This window comes from Anoplophora glabripennis, unplaced genomic scaffold (assembly GCF_000390285.2).
Source record: "Anoplophora glabripennis isolate ALB-LARVAE unplaced genomic scaffold, Agla_2.0 scaffold151, whole genome shotgun sequence".
NCBI lineage: Eukaryota > Metazoa > Arthropoda > Insecta > Coleoptera > Cerambycidae > Anoplophora > Anoplophora glabripennis.
Genome location: NW_019416371.1, coordinates 849,021 through 859,955, shown reverse-complemented (window position 1 = coordinate 859,955; position 10,935 = coordinate 849,021). Strand labels below are relative to the sequence as shown.

Here is a 10,935-nt window from a genome sequence, read left to right as displayed (position 1 = left end):
TTTTCTTTTAACGAAAGTTGACTTCGAGAAGTCAGGCTTGTTAAAACATTTTGCACTAAGTTAATACAATTATTAAAATTAGTTATAATAAAATGCAGCATTATCCTTTATTTACTTGCATTTTATTGGATTCGTACATATGTATCCGTATACTAAAGCGGATTAATTAAATGTGAACCACAGATTATGATGTGAACTTGGCAACGCTGTTCGCTTCAGTTGACCGATTTGTTGTACGTTACAAAATTTTCCGAGCATTCGGGCATCTGGCAGGGTCGCCCTCTTAGCGGGAGTTATGGGTTGATTTCCTTCATTTTTAAAAGTCGAGTAAAAAATTTTTTTTCCGATTTTCTGTCTTTCTTTATTATTATTAGTGGATAGGAAGGTTACGACAACTTTAGCTTGCCAAGATATTGACAACATATATTTTATGGTGACTAGCTATTTGCGTGCATTATATTTAAATAATTTACCTAATTATTTATTTGTTAAATATATTTTTTGATTAATTTAATTGCTTTTTAAATAGGGCAGCTTTAAACTGTATGACAGTATTTAACAATTGAATTTAGTGAAATAAATTCTTCAATCGTTTATAGTTTTCTCTCCATGAAATTAAAATGTGAGTTAAGATTACTGCAAAATTTAATTCAAATTCGCTCATAAAACCCCTATTTTTAAAACTAGAATCCATCTCAGTGCATTAGAATTAGATTTAACCCGCATAGGTTCTGAATAATTCTCTTGACGTATAACTTGGCGAACTTCCAATTTATTATTCACCTTTCATGTGAATAGCGGTTCTCAAAATGTATGTGGATGGATGGACCTCAAAAAAAAAAAAATAATTCCGTAAATACATATTTTAAAGTCACTTTCACTTTCATTTGCATCAGAAACTACACCCGCAGTTAAAATACATGTATGTATTTAAGATTCACCCTGTATATTTTGTTGTGAACTGCATCATAGTGTAATATATTTCGTCGATGGACTTTTGGACTGCTTGTCAGTTTAGACATAGTGACATTTCGAAAGAAATATCGCCTCAATTCGTTTAACAACCGATTACTACCAACTGTTTTTTTTTTTTTAGTGTGCACCGAACTATTCAATTGAAAGACCTTCTTGATATTTGTGTATCTATTAGTTACTATTCTCATCGCACACTGTCGAGTACTTCATTTACATTTCCTTAATTGTTTTTTTAACCTCCACATTTGCATACGTTGAGGAAGAGATTTATGTTTTGTTGTTATTTATGATGCTCTGACCCAAACGTTTTTTTTTTTTTATTTGGCGTGTAACCTGATACACAACGAACCACTGACCGCCATCCAGCAAATAGAAAATGAACAAATTTGGCAAGTCGATTTCTTGTCTAATTATTGTCTTTTATTTTAAGTAATGATGTGGTTGTAATCCCTCAACTATACACCAACGCTCCGTGAGATTTAAATTATTGAAATGTCTTATTCGCCTAATCCTTTGCGGCGCACCCATGGAGCCGATTGTCTTATTTGAATTAACACAATGAAAGGTTAATCCACTGACACACCAACATACATCTTTAATAAGCTTGGCGAAAAGTAATAAAAACGGTTTGTTTTGCAAGTGGACGAATTTTAAATTTATAAACATCTGTCCTCTGACACGTGTTCGGAGCAAGATGAAAATAAAATTCGTGATTGAGTGGTGTACCTCAGAGGTCAACAATAGGGGACATTTCCATCTATAAATAGTTATTTTGGAAACATTGTTTTTTTTTGTTTCAACAATATGTTTTACATTTACAACAAGACATATGCCAAGTTGTATTGGTACATGTAATACTGTCGTGTACATATTTTGTTTACATGTACATTTGCGGGAAAAAATATATTAAAAATTTACATAGTAATAGTATAGCATGTTGACTATAACTTATATGTATGCCACATATTACCAACAAATTTTATTAAAACCGTATTTAAATTTATTACACTTAACACATCTGCATATGCGATAGAATCAAAGCCTACTAAGCTATTAAAATATAGATATAAAAGCAGGTGCACCAAAAACGTTTATTGACTATGACAATGTCAAATTTATCCCAAAATTTTTTGGAAAAATTCTTTGAAGAATTTATATAAAAACGCAACATTGTGATAAAATATTCTTTTATAAATATATTCACAGAGCATACTAATTTCTACTACAAACATAAATACACAGGGTGTGTGTATTTATAATGTAGTATAACAACCCCCGGTTCGATAAAAAAAATTAACGTAGTTGTGGCCAAAAGTATGTGATCGTCATAAGGAATACCTACGTTGTATGTATCCATTTTTTTTTTGACCGGAAGGCGCTGTATACTAACTTTAAAGAGGGGAAGTATGGTTTAATTTTATAAAAACAAAAGCAGAGTAAATACACCTAACTTTACGTACAACAATCTTCAAATTAAACATCTGACAAATATAAAGAACAACAAAAACATTAACAACCATTTAACATAAAATGAGAGTGCCAGGCTCACCTAGAGCTCCTGTGGGGAAAGAGCATGGCAGATAAACCCACGATCGTTGCTCTAACTGCCCAAATATAAATACAAAACAAACGTTAACAAAAGGCATACAGTAAGAACCTTTGCTAATGAGAAATAAGACCTGTCTCATTTAATGTGTCACTAGATGTCATCTGTTACCTCATATTAGTCATACACACTTCCAAGTAAAACTGAAGAGGTTTGGTGTTAGTTAGCCGGCAGGGCCGGAAGGTACTGGAGTCCAGTCGGGAGGCAATCCAGCTATAGTTGAGATTTCGGAAGATCTGTCCTAACACTGGAGTCCCATTCGGGAGGCAATCCAGAGTAATCCAGATTCATTCCGTACGGGCGAAAATGTTAGTAAATTCAACAAGGCTCGTATAGACGTATGACATAAAGTGAGTACAAGAAATCAAAGAACAACGTAATCATGATAAAACAAGTTAAATGTGAAACAAAGGAGTTGTTATTGCAATATCTGGGCAGTCACGACAATGTATACATATTTTAATATGTAATAAAATAATTAGCAATCTTTAATAAATAACAATTGTAACAATTTTACCTTAGAAAAATATACGCCCCTGAGCATAAGACAATGAAAGCTAAACATACAAAGAATTATTATCATGAAACATCTATAATCATCACAATCATAAGATTACATAGAACAATTAACAACAAAGTACTTAAAGAATATTACCTGCTAATTAATAACACTTTAAACACTCTGATTTTTCACTATTTTGCCTCACTGCCCACCGATCGTCTTACTCCCATCTCCACACTGTTCTCCCTTCAACTACTTACGTATTTTCACCGTACACCGATCGTCTTACTTTTCATTCTCCACACTTTGCGCTGTTGATTTTTAGTATAAAGTCTAGTTACTGGTTTTGTGCTAAAATTTAGATCAGAACCAAACTAGATTTGTACAGTTTTTTTATTCACAATCTTTCTTTAACATAAATATTTTAATTTTTTATCACCGAAAACCGTCTTCTATTATTCCTTTTCACTTTTAGATATGTATCAACTGCCATACTGCTCCTTATATTTCGTGTAATATTTATCATAACTCATATTTATCTATGTGGTGCATCACGTAGGCTTCTTACTAGCTGTATTTTACGATTCTGTTTGATGAGTGGCAGAGATCATACCTGTTCAAGAACTAGGTTATCTAATACCAGTTGCACGTAGGCGTAGTACGTCTTCCAAATGGATCGTTCATTAATTAAACTAGAAATAAGACTACCACTAAAGCTCACTTCTAAAATGACTGTTATAGATATACCCCCTAATAAATCGTTGATTACACACAAATTAACACGTCAATATTTTATATTACCAACAACAATACAAACAAAGCATTAAATTAACATATATATTGGCCAGTTGGGTGTAGGCTGTTAAGGAATCGGATAGAACTGGAAGATTTAAGAGCAGGTGTCGGTTACTTATTTAGGTAAAACTCTTTTTTAGTGGTAAATAAATTTAACTCGTAGGGAGAAAAAAAAGCCTCTTTGTAATATTTATTAGTACATTAGCATTTACTGTTGAAAATATCTTTGCACAAAAGTTTATTCAAATTTTATTATATTGTTTGCACAGAGTTCAAAAGCAAACCGATATATTTCAATGATGTTCTTTCTTATTTGGTCCTAAGTGACAAGTATGAAGATGTTTGTGAAATTCCGCAAGTAGAAGTCAATAAGCTGTGCTTGATTAACCCGAATGCTGTTTTCCCATTTCTGTTTCTGTCGCTGCTTGAGATAATGAAAGGAGATCTATGATTTTTTAACCTTCATCTCACGAGTTTGCCTGTATTTCTGCAAAACAAATTAATTAGCTAGACCATAACGTAGTTGAACATGTTCATTGGAAAATAGCTTTTAACCATTTTTAAACGAAGTAAGCTTCTGTAGGATTATAGTAGTTTCGCTATTTGCGGTGGGGGAGATACATATAGTCGTACATATAGTAAAAGGATATTGTTAATTTTGTTTTGTTTGAGTTTAATCTGCATATTCGCTAATATTAAATGTTATTAATTGTAATAAATAAAATTTCAACGGCAGTCGTGGCCGAGCGGTTAAGGCGTCTGACTAGAAATCAGATTCCCTCTGGGAGCGTAGGTTCGAATCCTACCGACTGCGACGATATATTTTTAAAATTTTGGAAGAAATTAAATTGGGTACAAGCTCGGAAGAAAAAACCATACCAAAAGGCAATCGATTTATATTTGAAATCGAGATAATAGTACAGTAACAGATGGGTTGTTCATATTTTTTAAGGAAAAATGAGCAGTAAACGCTATACCATTTCCATCAGAATTAAAATTAATCGTAGACCCTTTACAATTAGTTTTGTTTTTGTGTTTTTCATACGATCCTGAAGTTAAACCGTTTTAGAATGCTAATTTTTTGAATAATGTACGGTAAAAGTTGAAAACGTATTTTTCATTATTTAATAACAAATTGCCTTATTTATATAATAACTCTGAAACTATGAAAGATACGTAAAAAATGATAGACAACAAAATTGTAGCTTTTTTTCCAACAAATATTTTGCTTTTTTATTCCTATAGCATAAAAAATAAAGGAGATATCGCCGCTTGAAGTACCTATTCATTTTAGTGAAAAAACGACCTCTCTCGAGCCCTTTGATCATTTCACTTTAAAAAACTTAAAAGGTTTTATATGCAAACGATCTTACAGCCCTTGAAATTATCTTTAAAATGTTTTTTTGTAGGATACTATAGCTTCAAAATTATGGTAAAAAAACCAATGAAATATTTTCGGAGCAAAATAGGTTTTCTCATTTTTATATATTATATATTACATTATACAAATCAAATAAGTAAAAAAATTTAGTGTGATTATTTATATGCAGCGTAGCAATTTTTTTATGATTGATTATATTTAAAAATCGACTATAATAAAAATATTTTACATTAATATTGGTAAAAGGGTAGTTTACAAGAGTTGAAAATGGCAAAAGTAAAATATTCTTTCATAAATAATATCAGAGAATTTTTATTTTAAATTATTGCACTATTATAGCATTCCAAGATTTAAAACGTAATTTTTTATCATCTTTTTAGTACAGGGGTGATTTATAAGGATTGAGAAGTATTATGAGATAAAAATTCTTTCATAAGCAATGAGGGAATTTTTAATTCAAATAATTGCACCGTTAAAGCATTCCAAGGGAAAAATTCTTTTATTAGCTATAAGGTAACTTTTATTTTAAATAATTGCACGATTTAATCATTCCAAATCTTTAAAAAGCAATTTTTTATCATTATTTTTTGCATAGGGGTAGTTTTTACCCCTAAAAAACAAAAAGCGTCAATCGGGCTTATGTCACTTTTGAACTTGAGCCTACGATGAGCCTTATTCTAAATTTTCGTGCAAATCTATGCAGTTTCAAAGAATTCCGAGGTTACAGCTGATTTTCAGCTTCAATGACTGTACTATAAGTAGCACAATGCAGTGATGCAATTTGTCTTTGGTGAATGAGTTGTAAGGTACCAGAGTAGACGTTCGATCACATCGTATGATAAATGCGCAGGAGTCCTTCAGCAATCTTCGCTTTAAACCTCTCCGAATTTCGTCTATCTTTGGAATCTGGTCTACTCGTCTCAACAATTCTTTAATACGATGGTTCGTCTTTGAGTTGCCCCGCCTCTGTTCGAATTTCGATGTACTTGGGAAACTTTTTATGTCCAAAATTCGAAACTGAGGATATCGTACAATCAGTACAGCCATTTTTGCTACTATGCTTTTCTAAAAAAATGATTTAATTTCAGTTTCCATAGCACATTTTTTAACTGGGTCTTCGGTAAAATTCAGATTTACCTCCGTTGTATATTATTTTAAGACGAAGCTCGCAAAAACTTTTCAAAACAGACTTTGCGCCGAATTTATAACTTTTTTATTGCCTCGCCTTTATCAAAACAATATTGTGGTTCTATTGAAAAAATAAAGCGCGACCGTCGGATATACACACTTTGAATAGCTTCGATATGGATATAGAAAACCAATATCCTCGCCCGTACGCGAATCCACAAAGCTGGTCAAGTGTGGCAGGATCTCGTCTGATTCTTTTAGTGGGACGGTTTCCTTGTTGGTCGCTGCAAATGGAGTTGTAGTCGTGTTCAACGTCTCGTATGGAATTTTTTAATGTCTACTTCGAGGTAAAGTGTATCCCAGTGGTTTGTTCGATGTACAGTGTATTACATTTTTAATGGTTTGTGTTTGTTTATGTCTCAGTTGTTTTTAATGCTATATTGAATAGTTACTTACATTCTAGTTAAAAAATTATGACGAAATCCTATAAATATACAAGTGAGTCAAATTCGATTGAATATGGGGGTATCTCAGCAAGACAAATTCAACTATCAAATCTAATATTTCAAGTTCGCTATTAGATAAATAATTAAAGTAAAAAATACCTTTTCTCGGTGTATAATCGACTGATTAGATTATATTTACTGGTTCTCATTATTACTGGGCTGTAAAGCAAATTTACATATATTTTTTTAATGGGTACATTAGTTGGTTATGATATAGACCAAGAAATAAAGGTGAAAAATTATGGAGAACTCGTAAAAATTACTGGGCGTGATTTTATTGTTGGAAAGTCTTGGGAATGATAATACAAGAGGCGTCTCATCAAATGGGTCATGGAAAAAGTATAGTGTCATTGTTTTTTATCAACAAATAGGTCAGAAATTCGTCATTTTTCGTTCTACGAGTTATTGTAAAAAAACTATTAATCTTAGCAAAAAAGTTCAAGAGACGATTTGATTTAGAGAAACTCATCTTTAAAATGAGACTTTATAAGTTAAAATTGCTTTATTAACAAATAAGTTATTGCAAAATTAAACGGAAAAAGTGCTTTTTCTTTAATTGTTAATAACTTTTTAAATAATTAATAAAATCTTACCAAACTTTCCCAAAGTGTGAGTTTTTATATCCATAAGAGATATGCAAAAGATGAGCTCGATCGGTCAAATAGTTTTTGCAAAATTCCATTTATTTATCCCATTTTTGCAAAAAAGGCCCATTTTCAAATGACTATTCCGGAGGCAGGGTTATGACTAAAACATTCTTTTTGGACTCATTTTCTACGAAGGGACACCAAGTATCCTCTAGTTAAAAAATTTTGTTTTCAAATTTAATTGTATACAAGTTCGGAAAGTCCCCATGGTACATCAGCAGTTACGTGAGAGCGATAAAGTAAGTCATAGAAATCCGTGCGATAGACAAGGATGGTTACATTGAAGACGTTTCATAATCTGAATAGTCACTCCCATTTCTAACCCGAAACGAGCGGTGACTATTCAGATTATGAAACGTCTTCACTATAGCCATCCTTGTCTATCGCACGGATTTCTTTACTTTACTTTGTTGCTCTCATGTAAAGGCAGATGGACTATGTGGATTTTCCAGCCCTGTATAATTGTTACCAAATAGAAGGCACTGTTTTCCCTAATAAACAAATCAAATAATTCCGCGGTTTTTAACTTTTGAAAGAAGTTATATACACCATTTGAAAGCTCGTAAAGACAACTTACAAACTGAAAAAAAAACAAGTTTCTACGACCAATAGGTTCGGAATTAGCAATTTTTTTTTTAAATCACAAAGCAATTTGTTATAAACACTAAGACCTGAAATTTTAACATTTCATAAATGAAGGTTAAAACTTTATGCCCTGTTAATTTTAATTGAATTTGCCCATAATTGATCAATCCAGAGCCCGTCAAAGTAAGGGTACGCGACAGTAGTCCTTCAGGGAGTGGTGGTGGGGGAATTTTCCTCTCAACCAGGAAGAAACTGACAATGTCAAATTTGTAATATCTCATGTTCTATGTAACGTAGAACCTTCTTTTTTTTAGTTTGGGGTAACTCGACGAAAAAATTACTTCTGGATGATTTCTACCTTTGTAAAACCACCCCCTTTTTTTGAAAAAACTTTTTTTGCATTTTTTGATATTTGAAATGTTTTAGACAATAGTTCTCAATAAAAAAATGAAAAAATTATTTTAACCCTTCAAACTTAATTAACAGTTCTGTTTTATATCAACGGAATTTAACTGATTGACTGACTTCATAAAAACAAAGAAGAAGAAATATCTGTCTTTGTAGAAAAATTTGAATAAAAAGGTAATTGTTAAACATTCTTTACAGATGAAATGTTTTGTGAAATGTTGCTATAGCCTTCTTATTTGTTGTTTCACATATTTCTTCTTTCTGAATTGTCCACAGTAAACTAAAAAAAATTACGATATTGATAGAAAGAGTACTGTTGTGGGAAGATAGCTAGAATAAAATAACTCAAGCAAGTATTTTTTAAATTTTCAAAATATTCCATCGCAGTCGGTAGGATTCGAACCTACGCTCCCAGAGGGAATCTGATTTCTAGTCAGACGCCTTAACCGCTCGGCCACGACTGCTGATATTTCTTGCGCTCATACACATTTTGCTCATATTAAATATGCAACACTGACCTACATTTAAGGATCAGGTTACCAATTACCCGCGGCAAGCATTTGTTTGGATGTTATTTACAATCTAAACTAGGTCATTACAACTTCAGAAAGCGATCGTACATCTACTGCGTTCGAAACTGGTCCAACCTTTGCTGTCTTTCATGTCGCATTGTATTCTAATGGAATTTCATTGTAGTAGGTACGTTTTCTTGTTCGAGATAATTAAGGTAGCGGTTAAATTTTTAGTTCTTTAGTTCATTCTGGCTATTAAAGTATGGAAAGAAAATAATATACGTAGAATGTGTTGCATTTTTAGCAATCCCCGCCTTAAAAAAAAAAACAGGTTTTAGAAAAATATTAGAGGATATCAAAGTAAAATTTCTTGTTTATTTCCTGAATAATTGTTCTCGTTTTCAGGGTATTATTCACATTTAATTATTGATTGCCATATAGAGGGGTATTGGGATTATCAAAAATCAATTTTCTTAAAAATAGAAGGTTGGTATATGACAAAAATCTTACTAAGGTATCTATTAGTTTTAATAGCAAAAGAACACTAAAAGATTTAATTGAGCGAAATAAAATTTATTAGAGCCAATAAAATATTAAAGTAGTTAAAGTAGGATGAAAACATAAAACAATAAGTTAAAATATTTGTTATATAAAATTAAGTATTTATTTCTACAAAAGCAAATTTCACTTGAGATCAGAACTAGCTTATGTCCACTAGTACAAAACACATAGATTACACAGGTCAACAAGGGTCAAGAAGCAGACACACTAATATGCATTCCCGAAGGATTTTGAAAAAGAATAGATGTCATTACAACATAACCTCAAATACGACGAAAAACAGTGTTTTTTGTAGTTTTAGGTTAGGATATCTCAAAAACCTGACGTGATAGAGCAATTATGCTGCCAGATTCGAATTCAGCTCACCTAAATCCTTCGGAAATATATATATTCTGCTTCCAGAAAAAGTTAAACTTTGTTGGTCTGTGTTATTTTAAAAACTTAGGCTTATTCTGCAACAAATAAAATATTCTCTGACAAAATAGTTCTTTTTTCCTTGGTAACTACATATATAACCAGTTAAGATGGATTTATAATACTTCTGGTCCAAGTCCGAGAGCATATTTTTAATAATTTGTTGCTAAAAGTCCTATTTAAAAAAAAATGGACATACGCTAATTCTGATCTCAAGGACGATATTTAATAAGTATGTTTATGTTTGTTCATTATTGGAAAAGCTACTTTATTTATGATTTTTTCAAAAAAATGTTCGTAAATACTAGATATATACTTAAAAAAAAATAGATATAGATGTATTCTTATAACTTTAAACAAAAAGCTTCTCAAAAAAAAAGGAAGCTAGTAAAAAACATGACAGATTTATAATACAGATCTTCAAAAATGACTAAAGTCACGTGACGCAGAGAATAGGCAACCAACATTGCACGATTGGTACTATCAACTAAAAATACCTAAATTTTCGCGTCATCAATGTTAATGATTCGTCTACAGTGAACAATTACAGCGTCAATATTTTCAGTTCTGATTAAGGCTTTACTTTCCAAACCTCTTATGGATAATAATTCATCCATTTCATCCACAACAATGCATATTTACATCTCACACTGTACATGCACAATAATGGCTGACGTTGTTCTACACTTCTACATGCTTTGTCGATTATTATGTAGTGTTGTAATATTTAATTTTAGGGAATACATTTGTTTCCTAAAAGTAAATGTTTCAAATTCTGTGATAAATTATTTTTCAATTTCAATCATGGATATAATATGTTTCACATTAAAAATTTATTTTTTTTTCAGCAAATACATTTGTGCAATACTAGGCACAAACAAAACATTTTTTGTGCATAAATAAATTATTTAATTC

The 10,935-nt window shown here is 31.5% G+C and overlaps 2 non-coding genes across 2 annotated transcripts; one reads left to right on the top strand and one right to left on the bottom strand.

Moving 5' to 3' along the window:
* Nucleotides 1-4,610: 4,610 nt before the first annotated feature.
* Trnas-aga lies at nucleotides 4,611-4,692 on the top strand. Its single transcript has one exon. It is a non-coding gene; the product is annotated as a tRNA-Ser (tRNA).
* A 4,223-nt stretch (nucleotides 4,693-8,915) lies between these two features.
* Nucleotides 8,916-8,997, bottom strand: Trnas-aga. Its single transcript has one exon. It is a non-coding gene; the product is annotated as a tRNA-Ser (tRNA).
* Between the last annotated feature and the right edge of the window lie 1,938 nt (nucleotides 8,998-10,935).